The sequence below is a fragment of the Prinia subflava genome, chromosome 19, assembly GCF_021018805.1.
Source record: "Prinia subflava isolate CZ2003 ecotype Zambia chromosome 19, Cam_Psub_1.2, whole genome shotgun sequence".
NCBI lineage: Eukaryota > Metazoa > Chordata > Aves > Passeriformes > Cisticolidae > Prinia > Prinia subflava.
Window position 1 is genome coordinate 1,078,634 of NC_086265.1, and position 17,520 is coordinate 1,096,153.

The following is a 17,520-nucleotide window of genomic DNA, read 5'->3' on the forward strand; positions in this document are numbered from 1 at the left end:
ATGAAACTTTTTCTCCCTTGTGAAGCACATTTTCCCTTCAGTGGGATGCCTGAGAGCCCCACTGAGTGCTGCTGTTGCCAGCCTTTGGGAGCTGCACAGAATTCACCTCTGTGCTGCTATTTTCCCTGCAAGTTTAATACATCCACCCGTCTCTAAATCCACTCGGCTCGAGTCATTCAGTCACTTCTAGTTTTGCCTTTAAGCGTCTCTCTAGATGTCTGAAAAGAAAGACAAAGCAATTACTTGATTTCATCCTTGGGATTTCAGCTCTCAGCCTCGGCATGGTGCCTCTTTAGTGCTTGATGAGTGTCTAAATTCTCCCCAGATTAAAGAGGGTTGTCTTCTTTTCTCCGTGCATTATACACACGGAAGAGAAAAGGAAAATCAGAGGGGTCCAAACTTCTGTGGGTGGAAACCCACTTGGTATATTTCTGTTCTGGAGAGGCTGTGCCAACTTACACACAACAAAGATCTATCTCAGACTATTTTTCAAGCAGATATATACATTTAAACATGCTATAAACCCTTAGCTGTGACTTTAGACTGAATTCCATAATAAACAGCCTCTTTTAAAGTTGTAAATACGGTCACACTGAGTCAGCTTCTAGAATGAACTGCCCAGGACAGTTTGAATCTGTGCCCCAGAAATCACTGCCCACAAAGTGGAAGAAGAGGAATGGTTTTGCTCAATACACAAAGTAGGGCTGAGCACAGAAAAATAATTAGAGAAAGCTACTGTTGTACTTCTTGGGTTTATTTCTGTCTGGAAGTCCTTGAATAATGATCCCAAACACAGCACCAGTGATTACTGTTTCCCAGTGATTAATCAGCTGCAAAGTCGTCCTCTTTTCTCTTCTTCATCATCTCCCTGAGAACAGAGGGGGAAGCTGAGCAGTGGCTTTTGGAAATGAAGCATTTTGTTCAGCAGCTCCGTATGAAGCCCACATGGGGGCCATACATTTCAGGCCTGAGCCTCTCTTTCTCAGCCAAAATCCTTAATCTGCGAATTATTTGTACAAATGGGAATTAAAAAGAATTTGCCCTCTTTTCCCCCGATCCCTTCAGAGCCTGTGTTTTTAAGGCAGCTTTCAGCAGCCCTCCTTTTCTGCTCGGTAAGATGTGTGCAGCAAATGCACAAAACTGAGGTGTGGGAGGGAACCTCACAGATAAGAACTCCCCTGGACAAATTCCAGCCTCACCAGAGAGATCAGAGCTGACCCCTCCAGCTATTTTCAGATCTCTCTCCATCACAGGACTGTGGCTGAAGTCCTTCTATGAAATACTGAGGTCCCCAAACTTCCAGGGCCCCATGAGACTGGTCCTAAGACTCCCTAATTTATATTGCCTTTTTAGCGGTAAATTCACAAGTTCTTCCTTTTCTGTGACTTATAAGCATCCAGTTATCCTGCAATAGTTATCATTAACATTTTAACCCGGTGACAAGGAAACAAATATATCTACATGGGTATAAGTAAGAGTAAGCAATAATCCACTTTGTGATAATATTCTGTCACATCAAAGCTTGCTTCTTCCATATTTTCAGTTTTTGCTGTGAATAATCTCACCTCTCTTCCAGAAAGCCCACAAATGAAATGATACACAGAGATGACTGAGCTAAGAAATAGAAATGCAGCAACTTAATATCAATATATGATAAAATACAGAAATGCTAAGTCTCCTGTTTGACTTAATGAGGAGGACTTTAAATTTACATGGTTTTTTTCAATCTCCTTGTATCAACTAGGAAGAATCTTACTGATGGTCCACTAAGATGCAAACTTTCATTACAGAAGATGGGCAGACAGTTGTGACATCACTCCTGCTCAGAAACAGCTCCAGCTCCTACTTCCAAGGCCTTTGCTCTCACTGGCAAGAAATCTCCCAGCTGGGGGCCCTGCAGTGTGTTCTGAATGGCTGCTAAACTCTGCAATCCCTGTCTGCAAAACAGCCTCAGACAGACAGTCAGACCTGTCAGAGCTCAGCCTGCTTTGATTCTCCAGGTACAGACACCCCACCAAAACAACAGAGAGCCAAACGTTATCCTAAGCCCACATCTCTGACAAGAACATTCCAGAACGCTGACATTTAGTGCTGTGCTCACTGCTAAATCACACATGAAACAGAACAAGCACAGAGTTAATACCAAACAGCAAGAAATGCAGGCCTGGACCTTATGAAGGAAAAGACAGGATATAGATTTCAAAAATGAGAGCTGTAAGAGAAGTCTGAGAATCATTTCCAGCTCCGCAGTGCAATGTTACCTGATGTTTGCCATTTCTGACAATAATGCCTGCAGTTAACACATTCCAGCTGGGAAGCTGTACTAGCACGATGTTAAAAAAGCTCAGCCTTTGATGCCCTGATGAAACAAACCTTGGATTTTTTCCTAGGTTTGCAAGCCACCTTTGTAGAGCACTGTTAGGGACTGTAATCAGTCAGCTCTTTTGGCCATTCCCAGCTGGGACAGAATTATGTGGCCACAGAGTAACTCCCCTCTTTATGTCTGGAAATACAAAACCAATAAAGGTGTAATCTATGGCTTAAAGAAGAGATGGAAAAGCAAGGGGTTTAAACTGTATTCCTAAAATAATAGCCAGTGTTCCAGCTCAGCAGCTCTGCCCTTAAGCTATTTAATGGAAGGGGGAAATAATTTACTTTATAACACCCATATTAACAGCCTTGAAAACATTCCGAGGTTTTTTATATTGTGACTTGAAAGGCACATCTCAACTTGCTCCTCATGTCCCTGACACTGACAAAAACCTGCAAAACTCCCATCAGCTGCTGAGACGGTTTTGTTTTCTGTAAAGACCCACATAAAAATTGATAGCAAACCTCAGAGCTTCTCTCCCTTCCTGACATAACTTGACCAGAGAATTCAAAGGGGTCAGACCACACAGATGCATGAACCACGTTTGATCCTGCTTTATAGAAGTCAATGGAGTCATACCACAGATGGCCTTTAAATCTCCTGTGACCTGGAGGGCTGATCAAATGCACTGCTCAGAGCACACTGGGGGTTTTTTCGCCACTGTCACCATAATATTTTAATCTTGGACGTGCTTAGTTTCAAAGCACCCTTCTGAGGCTGTATTATCGCTTCTTGTATCGGGGGAGCGCAGACGTGGTGTGCCCAAGGTTGCACAGCCCATGGTGGCAGAGCAGGGAAATTATCTAATCTCCTAATTTTAAATGTACAAATGGAGCAGCAGCAGAGCAAGATACAATGGTTTTCTTACTCATAGTAGTCAACCCTTAATCATAAAAATTGCTCATGAGCATTGCACAGAACTATCTAAAGATTGTGATCACGAGTCTGCAGACACTCAACAGCACAGAATTCTTTATGTTCTTAACACAGGAGCACACAGGAACTCCTCACTTTTATTTAATACGATCTTAGCAAGGACTGCTCCCAATTCTGCAGTTTAAAATCTCAGATTCTGGTTTTTCGATACTCATTTTAGGACTAAGTAAATGCAAAGTCATATTAATGAGGTAAAAATGTTACTCTGCCTCAGGAAACTCAGCCAAAATGAGAATTAACCTGAGAAAGATCAGAAACTGAATGTCACAAACTCAAAGCCACAAACTCAGATCAGATGCTTTTATACGTTAAGGGCAGTCCAAGCTGGAAATCTGTGATGAAACTCAAGACCAGGGAAAGCCCTCTGTGCTGTTGCCAACACAGTCAAGAGAAGAAAAAGCCACAGAAACTATTGTGCATTTTAAATAGAAAGAATATCATGGTTCTGGAATTGTATCAGCATCCAAACTTTCAGAAAGGACAGTCCTTGTGAAAGCTGCTAAACAGAAGACAAAATAAAAATAAAAAAAGAGAGGATGGGAGAAACTGTACATCTCATAAAAGGAGATAAACTCAATTACAGATCAGAATTATTTTGTCTTCCTGTCCCAGTTTTAGGCATAAAGACAGGTCCAGCAGCTTTCAGTGGGAACTAGGTGATTATCTCTGCTAGTCCCTTTGGAAAATTCCACCCCCATAAATTCCACCCCCATCTTCTCTACAAGCTCATCTACACCAAAGATTTTTCCTCCTTTCGTGTCTGCATTGAAGACAGCACATATTCCTGAACTGCCCTCACCCCATCTTCTACTTCACTGAAAGCAGACACAAAAAAAGTCCTCAGTTTAGTTTCCCCTTTTTAAAATCCTCATCTCTGCTCCCTGCACTCAGCAATGGGAAACAGATTCAGCCAGCCTTAAAACACTATCTCAGCAACAAAGCATGCAATGTGCTCCATCTCATCTCTCCACTCCAACTGAGTTTACAGCAGTGGGTGGTTTTCAAACCTAACATTTGATCAAAATGAAAAACCGGGCATTCCTTTCACCCCATGACAGGCAGGCTGATATAAATCACAGCCTTCCCAGCAAGGGTCCTTCCACAGACAATGAGTTGTGGCAGTGCCTCAAAGCTCAGCCCCGGCCATTGTAAGAGAAAGTTTCAGGTTTTTAAAGCAGGCCTGGGCTTTTTACAACAGCACTAAAACCAAAAGAGGGGGAGAATTTATGGTGTGGTTGTTTGGGGGGCGAAGAAGGTGTTTTCCCCTTCAGAATTTGTCTTTGCAGTGCATTGCTCTGGGCAGGTTTGTGCCAGCGCCTGCTTTTTAGTTTTAGTATTTCAGTAGCATTGAAATCTCCAATTTGAGGCAGCCTCACAGCATTTCACACTCACATTTACACATCCCACAAGTCAGGGCTCATTCACTGTCCCCTCATTGTTTCATCAGGGAAAAGAACCTCTTCCTTAGCCAGCAGCTCTGGAGGAAAGCTCTCCCATTATCTGCTCGAGGAAAGGATGGTATGGGCCATCCCCCAGCTCTGATTTAGGAACACTAACAGTGTAGGGTAAGCATTAAGCAGCAGCTATTAAATTCATGTATGTGTGTGATCAAAGCAAAGCTGATACCATCCACAGCGCTGCTGCCTCTCCTCACTAACCCAGTAACCCACCAGAAATGCCCTCCAGCCTCAACAATTTTAAGCCTCGACTTCAAAAGATCAGCTTATCCTTCAGGGCTGAGCTGAGTGACAGGTGGGGTCGGGAAGAAGCCCCATGCCCTCCCTGCAGCCGGGGGTGTAGGGTTGCACAATTGGCCGGGCACCTTGGGGGGTTTGGCCGCATTCCTGGGGCTCTGAACCCGGCCACCTCCAGAGCTGGGACACCTCTGTGCCCCGTGGGGCTCCCATCTGCTGCTGCAGCCCTGCTCTGGGCAACAGGGCTGTGTTTGTGTGAGGCTGTGCCATGCAGAGGCGAGAAATCTGAATTTATTGCCTCCAGAGACCTGCTGGGGTGGAGGGTGCCAGGGAGGGCAGGGCACACCAGCAGGTCCCACTTGAAGAGATGCCCTCTGAAACCCTCATGGAGCACAGCAAGTGTTTATAGGGTGCCTATCCCAAAAATCTGCTGTGCTGCAGAGCACTGAGCCTTGCTAACAGCTCAGAGTACCACGAATACAGCACATTAGAACAATAAAAAGCTGAGAGCTGAATGTGCACTGAGGGAAGAGGAGCTCCATGTAGAGAGGTTTGAGAGGCATCCATGTGCAGAGACACTCACAGGTTTGCCCTGTGGGGTTTGTATCTGCGACCAAAAGTCAGGAACCCCTGCAAGAGACACCGTGGCACAAGGGCTGTCACCCACAGACCCTAAAAGAGACACCGTGGCACAAGGGCTGTCACCCACGGACCCTAAAAGAGACACCGTGGCACAAGGGCTGTCACCCACAGACCCTAAAAGAGACACCGTGGCACAGGGGCTGTCACCCACAGACCCCAGAGCAGATCCTGAGCCTTCCCTGCACACTTGGGTCATGCATATGACACGAGTCACACCTGGTCAGGTATTTTTCAGCACACAGGACAGTCAAATTGTACTTTTCATCTATACTCTCTTCCTATAAAAAGGGAATATTAGGGCAAGGCAACTGTTGGAAACTTTCACACACCAAGTTGTTCATCCATACTGAGTTTTTTGATATTCCTTTCTATTAATGGAACTTTTTTCTTCCCCAAAAAAATTCTCTAACTCAGCTTGAACTTTGCAAACTAAGCAGTGCCAGGGTTATACTCCAGCAACACAGCAGTTGCTTCCCTCAGCTGTGAACACGCTCCCTCTGCCTCACCAGGTGTGCTGATGTTACTGTTCAACAACACTCTTAAAGTGTTGTTTAAGAGTTTAAAGCAGTTTAAGAACATGAGAGACACAACAGCCAGGCAAATAAGGCTGTTAATTACCTAATGAATGTAAAGTCTTGTTTCTCTGAGAGACTAGTCTGCTGTACCATCACATTTTCTGCCTCAGAAATATAAAAATCTAGAAGAGAGCAAGTAAAATTATTTACTAAAAGTCCAGATTATGGGGTGGGGAGGAGCATGTCAAAGTTACAGGGAAATCAGTTAGTTTGTCATTAGAAAGAGGTGCACACGAAGCTGACTCTGAAAGCCTTCTCCTGTTTTCAGACATGAATTTGGATTGCTGTGGCACACTGCTACCCAAAGCAAGCCACTGCTTTAAATTCAGCAGTCAGTGCAGCAGTACCAGAACTTTCCAGTGACTGAACTTCAGCTGTGTGTCAGTTCTGTGAGTGGCAACTAACGCAGGAACATAAGCACAAAGCTTGGAGCAGTGAGCTCCGAGTGCTGCAGCTGGGCTGGAGTCACAGGGAGGGACCCCAGGACATCACTCATGTACACTGCAAACCACCAGAGGTGCCTAAGAACCCATTCCTCAGATATGAGAAATCAGCAAAATCAGCCAGAGGAGGAGAGCAGGAAAATAATAATACAGGCATATGTCAAAATCAGCTGGTAATTTAAATTCTGTGACTGTCAGCATTTTAAAACCTGCACATCAAATACACCAGGCTCCCTGAAAAGTCATCATAATAAGGTAAAAGATAATACTCTTTTTACTCAGATTTAACATTTCAAAATAGTATCTCCCTTCTCCTATCATGTCAATACAATCTGGAGTGGAACTGATGCTCACACACAGCAGCAGGCCTTCAGCTTATTTCCATCGCTAACTTTAAATAACAATGCATGAATGGACAAAGTGCCTGGTTTATGGCATCCTCCCTTTCAGCCTCTCCCTTGTCTCAGTTCATTTCCCCGTGGCACGCTTTGTTCTTAAAGCAGTCTTAACCACTCATACATCAAAATATTTAATCAACATTTCTCAGTCAGAAAATAATCCCGCTTTAGACTGATTCAGTGGGAGACTCCGCAGTGGATTCAACATAAAAAAAAGGGTCAGAATGCATTTCCGAGGGTGCTTTAGAAAAATCAATGCTGACATGTTTTTAATGAAAATCAATAAGTGACATTAGATAATGAAACAAACACAGCAGCACTGCAGCCGGGCCATTTAGACAATCAGCTTCGGAAGGATTCAGTGAGGTGAGCGCCCGGGCGTGCGGGCAACGCGGGCTGAAATAAAGCACTACTTTCTTGTCGTTTTGTTTTTAACGGGAATCTCAAAATCTGTTTCGTGTGAACAGCGACTCAAGGGCTTACAATCTCCCCTCCCGCCTGTTCCCTCAGCCCCAAGTAAATCAGCCTGGGGAAGCAGTGTCGCGGCTCCTGTGACAGTGTCCCCGCATTGCGAGGCGCTGACCCGTGCAGCCGCCGCCAATGCTTTGACAAGCTGCGCTGCAGCCCCAGCGGGGGACACCGATCCATTAAAAGCTCAAGTTGTGAAACTCTTTAGAAGAGGCCTGTCCCTTCTCGGAGTAATTAATTCTTTGACTGCCACGCTGAGATGCAATGAATGAACACATACTCTCGGGAGTAACAAGTATGCTAATGTGGAGGAGCCGCGCAGACAAAGAATACAAGTGCTCGCTTGAATTGGGTGAGACTCTATATGCAAACTCACCGAGCCATACACATGCCTGAAAACCAACACAACTCTAAGGTGACATGGAAATTTGGCCTTTGGAAAAGCAGCAAACTTGAGTATTTTCAGGGTGGCAGAGTTTCAGAGTAGCAGATTCTTCTATCCATATTCCCATGACTGAACAACTTGAACTTTTCCTGTTCCCCATCCGAAGTTAGAATAGTTCACTCTTTCTTTCTTGAAGCTGCTTGACTTGCACTGGACAGGTATGTCAGGTCTGTCACTCATTGTACTTCCAGCAGAAGGGTTCTTCACAGCTGCCTCTCCAGCAGAGCAGGAGTGCCCTAAACTCTACAGAAACTCACCTCACAGCCCGACATTTACAACAGGCATTGCTTCACACTGGCATATTCCTGACCTGCACCCTGCGGGAGCCACCCGGGACCTTGTGCACGGTGATGGTAACAACCTGCATGGCTTTGTCACCCACAAAGTGCAGCCCCACGGCTCGGGATGCTGGCAGTGCCACCAGGATGTGATCCCAGTGGGATCAGCACAGCCACCACCCCGCCAAAACCAGCCCCCAGCACTGCTGGGTGAGGGACAGTGCTAGGGGAACATTGCTCTGGCCACTGTGGGACTCTGCAGAGCACAACTGCACAGAATGCACAGAACTGTTCTCACAGGCTTTTCCTGCTGGGAAGGAGAAATTCCACTCACTTGGGCTCTGTGTGTTTGATTAGGATGTAAGTCACCCTCAATACCAGTGTTTGATTAGGATGTAAGTCACCCTCAATACCAGTGTCTGGTTAGGATGTAAGTCACCCTCAATACCAGTGTCTGGTTAGGATGTAAGTCACCCTCAATACCAGTGTTTGATTAGGATGTAAGTCACCCTCAATACCAGTGTCTGGTTAGGATGTGAGTCACCCTCAATACCAGTGTTTGATTAGGATGTAAGTCACCCTCAATACCAGTGTTTGATTAGGATGTGAGTAAGGCACCCTCAATACCAGACAGCCCCTGAAGTCCCTCAGTGTCGTCCTGGGTCTGACTGTACCTGTGCCAAACCGCGTGTTCTGACTGCAAGATTTCAAATCGCAGCTCAAATGAAAAAATCCAAACAACATTGAAGCAGAAAATCGTTTGAGGAAAAAGAATGGAACAACAATCCACATGCAAGAGTTACTGATAAGCACAGAGAAACAAGGGCTCATTATGAAATGACACTAAGAAACTGATGGCTGCGAGAATAAAATTTTCCACCTTGACATACACGGCAAACCCTTATCTCTGTTCTATGTGACTCACAGCTTTAAGAAAAGAGAAAGAAAACAAAATGGAAACAAACAGCTGAAACGTAACTGAAATAGAACCAGCTCTAGTCAGCTCCACTGTTTTAAATCCCACTGTTCCCAAACTAACAAACAAACAATTCCCCCAGTGGTTTGAAACATTCACACTTTCCAGGAAAGTTGGCAAATTGAGCAAAGCCCAGCACAAGTGGAGGAAGCTTTGTAGGTTTCAGTGAGAACTTGCAATATCTGAGGGCACGTCTGGAACAAAAGCCTACCCATGGAGTCAACAAGAGCACGCAAGATTCATTACAAAGTCAGACATGGTGTTTTGGCTCCTGGCTGGACAGAAGGCTGTAACATTAACACATGGTTCATTACAGCAGAATCACAGCCTGCTCATTCAGGACTGCAGAAATTAGGGATGGTACACATCAAACGCATTTTCCCAGGAAAACACAGGGCCTCCAGTCCAGCCCCAGAAAATCACTAATTATGGTGCAGAACCTATTTACATTCACAGAATACAACTTCTGTTTGGCGCTTCTTTGTCTTGATTTCGTCCACTGCAAACGATTTCAAAGTCATCTTCTTGACAGAAGCAATTGAGTATTTTTTCATATTACAGCAGAAATTCAAACAGAATCAAGATGTAAAAATACAGAGTAATAGGAATGAATTTAATATTTTCTCTTAGCAAGCATACAATGATGTTTTATTAGCAGGGTAAATTACTTTACACCTCATAAGCAAGGGCTGCTACACTGAATTACTGTTGCAATTCAGACAGTTACATGCAATCAATCAAGGAAGATTTTAAGTCGTTGCTATTTAATGGCTAATTCCTCAAAACACAAAATAGCTGAGCTCCTGCAATTAGTCTGCTATAGAAGGAAAGTAAAGAAGATGTCACAAAGCAAGTAAATGAGAGTAAAGTAACCCAAGTATCTTGGAGGAAAAAGGGGAGCTCCTTTAGCATTAGCAGAACAGTGTTAGAATAGTTCTAACAAGTATAATATTCTATATTGATTTCCAGTGAAACCCTTGTGGTAAAACATGCTTTTCAGTATGATGAAGCATGCTGCAATCTCATTTTGCAAGTTTGAAGAGTTTTTACTGAAAATAGGTTCAAGTCACCAGAACTGGAGAATGTAACTGTACAAATGTCTCCATTTTCTTAACGACTATTTACAGCAAATTACAGTATTTAAATACCAGCACTGAAAAAAGGCTTCTTCCACTTAGAAATATATTTAAAATACCCAGCTTTAAAGCATCTTCGTTATTAACAGTCTTTCTACAAGATCACATTCTCAACTGGTATAAGCCAAAGGGCTTCTTCAATACTAACAGATAGTCCATATTTCTTTGCTCCAGCTAAACTTTTGTGGCATTTTAATTATATCCAGATTTGAGAGAAGATACAGATAAATGTGGCAGTGTCTCAATAACATACATCTCTCATTCTCCAGTTCCTTCTGAAAAGAACTAAGTCAGGTTTTTGATGCTGCTGCGAACCCAATGTTTGCAATTCCTTTTCCAGTGAGCTCGTAAGCTCATTTCTGAGCTTGCGAATTCCCACCCAGCTCCTGCTCCCTGCTGACTGTAATGTGAGCTGGCCTGGCTTCTCAGGGACAAAAGCAGGATAAGAACTGCTGAGGGATACAAACCCGAGTGTTTCCAGGGCTCACATGTGAAAGCATCGCCTTAAGCTGGTGAGCCTGTGAAGGAGGTGAGAAGGGGGAATTGATGAGGGATGGCTGAACTGTAGAAAATGAGACCAAAGGAGGCAGTATGGGAGGAACTGGGAAGAAGCGGGCTCAAAACCAGTACACTGTCTAAACTCTTTCCAGAGTGAGCCACACGGGGATGAACGTGCACGGGGGATGAGGAAATACACTGAGTGTTTATAACGTGAAACGACATTCTCTTGGAAAACACCAGTTAGCACACTTGTTTCCCTTCTCCAGCAGCTGCTTCAGCAGCCGCTTGCTCGGTTCTCCCCCTGAAACTCGCTAACCCAACGTGATTAAGGCACGGAATCCCCAGAAGCGGGCAGCACATTTTCGAAGCGGCTGCCTCAGCTGGATGGATGGCTGCCTCTCCCGGAGGACAGCAAATGAACGGCCTTAGAGCCCTCCTTCCCTCCCCGGGCAATCTGTCACCCCGCTGAAAAGGACCTGCCCATCCCTCATCCCTGCTGCTCCCAAACCAGGGAGCACACAAACCCCAGGGAACACCCCCACTCCAAGCGTGAGGCAGGCATGGAAGCAGTTCATCAAAATACTTCTGTAAATATATTTACACACTCCATTTTATTTATTATTTTTTCAGGGAGGGAATAGTCAGGAACACAGTTTGAGTATGTGTTTTAAGCATAAAGAAGTACCAAAGCAAACAGCTAAATTAACGTACTGGTTTCTGTGACATGTTGCATCTTGGTTGTTGCAGAGGTAAAATGAAACCTCATCCTCTTCCCCAAAAAAAAAAACTTTTATAGCAAAAGTACCCACTCTGACAGAATGCTCCATTTCCAGTTTAGGTTTTACTTGATTTTCAAGTACCAAGTGGGGAAGAGCCAGATTAGAATAAATCTTAATCCAAAGCATCAGCTGAATCTTGCTCCTCCCCTATGGGCCCAAATGTCATCCTGACTCTCTCTCTGGGGTCCAGGATTCCTGAAGTCAGGCCCCCCTTGGAGCTCACAATTATCAGCTCCAAAGCTCTACAGGCTCCTCATCAGCTTCTCAAGATTCACCATTTGCCACCCTGGTGATAAATTCCCAGTGATTTTACTAAGCAGTAGCAAATACTTCATGGCACAAGAATGATTAACAAAAAGAACTTGGGCGTGCGAGAGGGAGAAATTAAAAGATTTTCCCCTCTTCCCTCCTTCTCCTGAATCACAATTCCACTTCTGAAAGATCAAGAGGGACCTTCTATGCCAATCTGTACTATGGAAAGTATAATGAAAAAGTCAGTCACTTCCTCAGTTACTGTGAGGGAACGTAAGTGAATTCCACAAAGGAACAACTGAAAGCAATCAGATTCCCTTTCTGCACAGCTGGGAGAAAACCAATGCTCTTACTTAAGAAAAAAAAGGATTAAAAACCAACTTAAATTTGCTTTCTTCAGAACCACCAATCCGTTTGAATGAAGAGAGCCCACCTTTCAACTACAAACTGGCAGAAGTAGTGAATCATCACAGCAAATGCTGTGCCCTTCAAAGCTACAATAAAAAGTCCTCCAGGCTTTTTTTGCAGGGGTGGAACTCCCTCCACATCTTGAACAATCAACATCCTCCTGTACCCACCGCACAGCAGTGCCCTTGTTTGCTTGCTGTGCCTGGCAGAGGTCACCACTGGCTAACGAGAGGCTCAGTTTATAACCTGTCTCGGGACACAGTTATTAAATTCATTTTCTTGCAAGTGACATTTGAGAGACTCCTCCCACACGGTAGCTGGATGGGTCTGAGCAGCCCATTCTTGGGGAAAGCATCTCCACACTGAGTCTGACACCAGAGTCCTTCTCAACAATTCCAGGAGTGCTCCTGCGAGGGTTTGAGCAATCTGCAATTCGGGGAGAGCTGGACAGTCCCTGGCTGACACTTCCGACCCTGCAGGACACAAAGGCAGGGCAGGAAAGCAGCCATCAGCAAGGGCTGCCTGGGGCAATTCACACCCTGCCTCAGCCCCCGGGCACCCAGAGAAAGGGCCAGTGAGGAAAATACATCTATTGATCAATGCAGCAACTCCTACTGGCAATGACTGATACCCCACCCGGGCTGCAGGGTTAGCCAGCTGTGCCCCCCAGCCCAGCCTGCAGCCAGCATGGGTGCCCCAGCACACAGCAATGGTGCTGCAAGCCCAGGAGTACAACTTCCCTTAGAGCTGCATCACTGCACACCCCTTTAGGCAGAAACTGCTCAAAGGGGAGCTCAAGAGCACTGGAATAACCAGAACTCACCAAGCAAAGCCAAAATCCACAGCTTAGCTACACATGGACTGTGAAAAGGAAATACTCCAAGGGAACAGAGAGGATCAAGGCAGTGCTTCCCAGCCCGGATTCTGCCTTCACTGACACACACTGCCCGACGGGACTGTAAAAAGTTAATCCCAGGCTGAGTGAGCCTCTCACCTTGACTGAATGAACAGTTCCTGTTACAGCCCTGTCACAGATGGCAAATGGGATCAGGAGAAGAGCAGCGTTCAGCAGTCATCGCTAAAGACAGGCAGTGATGTCCCGTGTGCCCGCAGGATCCTCGCAGGGCACACTGCCTTCCCCCATCCCCGTGCACCTGGCAGGGTTCCATAGCTGCTCACCAACTGCTGCAAGGGAGAATGCCACCTCTGTGCAGCCTGACTGGGGGAGAGGTGAAAAAGGGAAGGGGTGGAAGGGAGATGCAGAATTACTTTTTCATTCAAATGTGAAAATCCAGAGATATGCATGGGTACAAGTGAGGGCAGAATAAAGCCTTAAATATTTAGTCTTCTTTGAAGCTTTCACACTAATCACTTAAGCCAACACAACATCTTAAAAATCTATGGAATTATCCAAAGCCTTTCTGTTAAGCCAGTTCTAAGGATACAATCAGTTCCTCTCCCGCCCTGACATCACACAAAGCGACTCAGGCAGCAGTTAATAAATCTAAGCCCCTGTGACAGATTTCATCTTCCACGGGGAAAAAAACGCTGCAGAGGAAACCGAAAAAATAAAAGAGGATCTGAGGGAAAAATCTATTCATTGATCAGGGGAAGGAGAATGCTAAATTCAGCTGGCAAACAGCAGCCTGGCAAAGGAGCCATCGAGACACTTCCGAGTGTGCTGGCACAGCTTTGTCCTGGATCTGCTCAGCAACCCCGGCAGAGGAGCTGCAGGTTTTAAATGCGCCCGTCCAGCTCTGCAGGAGTCAGATCCAGTTTTCTGATGCATTGAAAACAGCACTCTCCTCTGCAAATCCAGACTCGCATCCTGAAATTGCTCAGTGCCAAAAATGTGCCAAATGAAGCTCCTCTGTAATTGGCATTTTGTAGAGGAGAAATGCTCACCCCTTCCACAACAGAGCCGGTCGCACAGTGGGAGACGGGGGCACTTTCTTTTCACTCATCCCTCTAAAACAATTTACAGTAATCCCACGTTTTAAGAAAAAAAAAAAAACACTTAAAAGCCATAAAATTAAAGCAGCCTTTCTCCTAGGCTGTAGAGGAGTAAACACAAACTCAAGTACAGACTTGCTGAAGAGTGGAAGGGGTTAAAAATCTGTGGAGAATGAGAGAAAAAGGCTAAAAAGCACTACTGCAGTTAATGCTAAAAACACTAATTTCAGTCCATTTGTGCATTCAGAGGCATTCTGGTTTGAATTTCTTCAGTGAAACCAGATGTCTCCAGTGATCGTCAGAATGCACAGACTACAGCATAATCAGCTTGTCCTGGGCACAAGTTCCAGCACATCCACAGAAACTGGGGGCTCTCAGAGAGGAAGCAGCTCAATGCAATAACCTGGTGATTGCTCAGAAACACAGCTCCCAGCACTGGAACTGGGAGGGGGATGGAAAAGGACGACAACAGTGGTGAATCCTGAGCAGTGTCTGAGTCCGAACACAACTGTGAGAAAAGCACATAACAGAGAGACAAAGAGCTTCCCAGGGAATGAATGTATCTGGTTGCTCTGTCATTGCATGTAATCAAATAGATGTTATAATAGTGAGACAGCACCTAACAGAGACAGCTGTAATAATCAGAGCTTTAACAGGCTCCAGCACAAAACCCTACAACATGGCAGTGTCATGATCATCTTCACTCTCAAGCTGTCCAACTGAGAAGAGAGGTTGTGCTTTTATTAGCTTATATTAGCACACCACTTATCTAGTTTCTAAAAGCAGAATTAAAACCTTCTGCCATGTGCTGACACCTGGCTGCTGTCCAAGCCCGTACTTCATTTAGCATTATCACTGAAAAATGGGAGGCTTAGGCAATACTGGAGGGAGATGGGAAGGCAGACAGTTCCCCATTACTGTCAGCTCGTTTCATGGGCTCACTTCTCCAGCCTTCAGGAGACAGCAATCTGCCAGAAATCACAGCAAGAAAAATTAAGTCCCCTAAATTCACCAATTCAGGCTGTTGGATCCCCTGTTGTTGCCCTCGAAAGCTCATCCCAACATCAGCTCACAGCAAACAGCCTGGATGCAGATGTGATCTCAGCGAGGGATTTTCTGTGCCTGACACATGGTTTGTGCCCCACTGATGCATTCCCTGACCTTGGGAAACCAGAGGAGCCTTTTCTGGATGTGTGAGTCCAACACACCAGCTTTGCATGAAGGCTCTGACACATTTCCCACCGCTGACTGCTCCTGCACCGCTGCTCCAGTGCTGCTCCTAGCACAGAGGATTTCCCAGCTCTGTCCCAGTCCAGGCAGGGACAGGATGGGCACTGCTCCCACGGCTGGGCTGAGTGCACTCCCTCACTGCCAGCAAATGGTTCCTAGCTCCAAAAACCTGGCTTTTTATTTTAACCACAGCATACCTGCTCCATCATTAAATCCCCTATTCCCTGTGTTCCCAAGAACATGGGATACAATGGTAGAACAGAGCTGCAAAAGAATTACCTTTCAACTAATTTGTGAGCCTCCAGCTGTCCTGTTCTCCCATTCCAGAGCTCCCCTGAACCTTGCCAGAACAGCAGTGTTTGACATGCTAAGCCCAAGGAGAGGACAAATATGAATATGGTGATTTGCTCATTGAGCTGCATACATAATCATTAGAAAAGTAATGAACAAAGAACACAGCAGGCCAAAAAACAAAAAAAGATTGAGCAGGCAGGGTCATGTATTTCAGCAAAGCTTCCTACCTGTTTATTAATTAATTGAGACAGCTTCTCAGAAACCTTATAGCAACAGGGGCTCCCATTTATTCCATGTGAGCACAATTTAACTGCTGAAGATCTCTACCGGAGAGAAAGTGATTTTGATATCAATGGGAAAAAAAAAAAAAGGAAATTAAGAGTTTGAAGGGAAGAAAAAGTTAAGAAAAATACCATCACAGTCTGTTATTAACACATAATGGTCCTGCAGCAGGGAGAGGAAATCTCTCCCTCTCTCAGCTCTAGGTTATCTGAGCTGCTGGATAAAAGTCCGTAGAGCCACCCCTCTGCAGTGGCCATTCCCATTCCCTCAGACACTCAGAGCAGGACCTACAAAGCACAGCCACCCCAACACCTCTTTCCATCAGGACTGCCCTTCCTGGAGAAAGGAGGGATAATAATAGCCAGGACTTACAGTTTATCATTCTTCTGACAGTCAGAAAGTAAGCTTGAAGTGAACTCCTTTCATCCCTTCCCACCCTTTCTCTCTGCTCTGTCTGGTGCAGGGGGGTAATTAAAGTATTTTACTGCCTGACTGACAGCCAGTGCCCCACGAGCCACAGGCGAGTAAAGGGCACGCATATTCCACAAGGAATGTAAACAGAGCCATGGCAAAATAGTCAGCAGGCACCTCCATCAGCATTCCTAAAAATCAGGGAACACTCGGCAGAGCTTCCTTTCCCTCCCTCCACTGATTTTTTTATATTAAAACTCAAACCCAGTCTCAAGTGAACAAAGATAAGAGCATGAACGTTCTTATTTTGCTCCGAGCATTCAATTTGCTAACGCATTTTAGCTAAAATTCCTGCTTAGTCACGCCTGACACAATCCAGTCTTTTAGGCAAACATTCCCTCCATTCTGTGTGCTATGGCTGCCAGCCAGCTTTCAGTTGATGTACCCAGGGTTTTTCTGCTGGTGTCCAAGCACAGCGAGATCTCTCAAACCTGCTCTCACACAGCACTCTCACCCCTGCATATGCTCCACATTTATAAACAAAGCAGATGCAGATTTATCTATAGGCAGGTCTGAATAGTGCATATTAATTTTAGAGATATCAAACAGAAAAAAACTTCTTAGTCAGGTTATACACAGGAAATAACTGTATGTCCTGAAACAAATAAATCTGTCTGCAAACAGCCAAAGGACATTATTCTTCACCCTGGAATTAAAGCTTTGTTGTAGGTGGATTTAAATGAAAGACTTTGTCTCTATGGAAAAACACCAATTAAAAAAACCATAATTTGTTAAACAAAACACAAACAAAACAATTTCCAAGGCTCCTACAAAAGGAAAGTGAAACAGAAGGACAGACCCAAAGCTTCTGATTAGAAGGCTCAGAAATTCTGTCACTGAACTCAATGCTCAGCTGCATTTCCTTCTCAGATGACTTCTTTAAAGTCCAGTGGGTTTTCTTTAAGATCCCAGACAAGATTTTTATCAAAAAGGAGAAAAGATGCCCCATGTTTTGGCCAACTACCTGCCCATTGTTCTCACTGCCAGG

General features: G+C 45.0%; 1 protein-coding gene and 1 long non-coding RNA gene across 3 annotated transcripts in view; both read right to left on the reverse strand.

Annotated features, from left to right (window-relative positions):
• The window catches only part of TMEM132C (transmembrane protein 132C), a 168,073-nt gene that overhangs the window by 133,454 nt on the left and 17,099 nt on the right, over positions 1–17,520 (reverse strand). The window lies entirely within an intron of this gene.
• LOC134560229 (uncharacterized) lies at positions 11,476–16,669 on the reverse strand. Its single transcript, XR_010082693.1, has 3 exons — positions 16,007–16,669; positions 13,297–13,521; positions 11,476–12,775 (listed from the first exon to the last, which is right to left on the reverse strand). It is a non-coding gene; the product is annotated as an uncharacterized LOC134560229 (long non-coding RNA).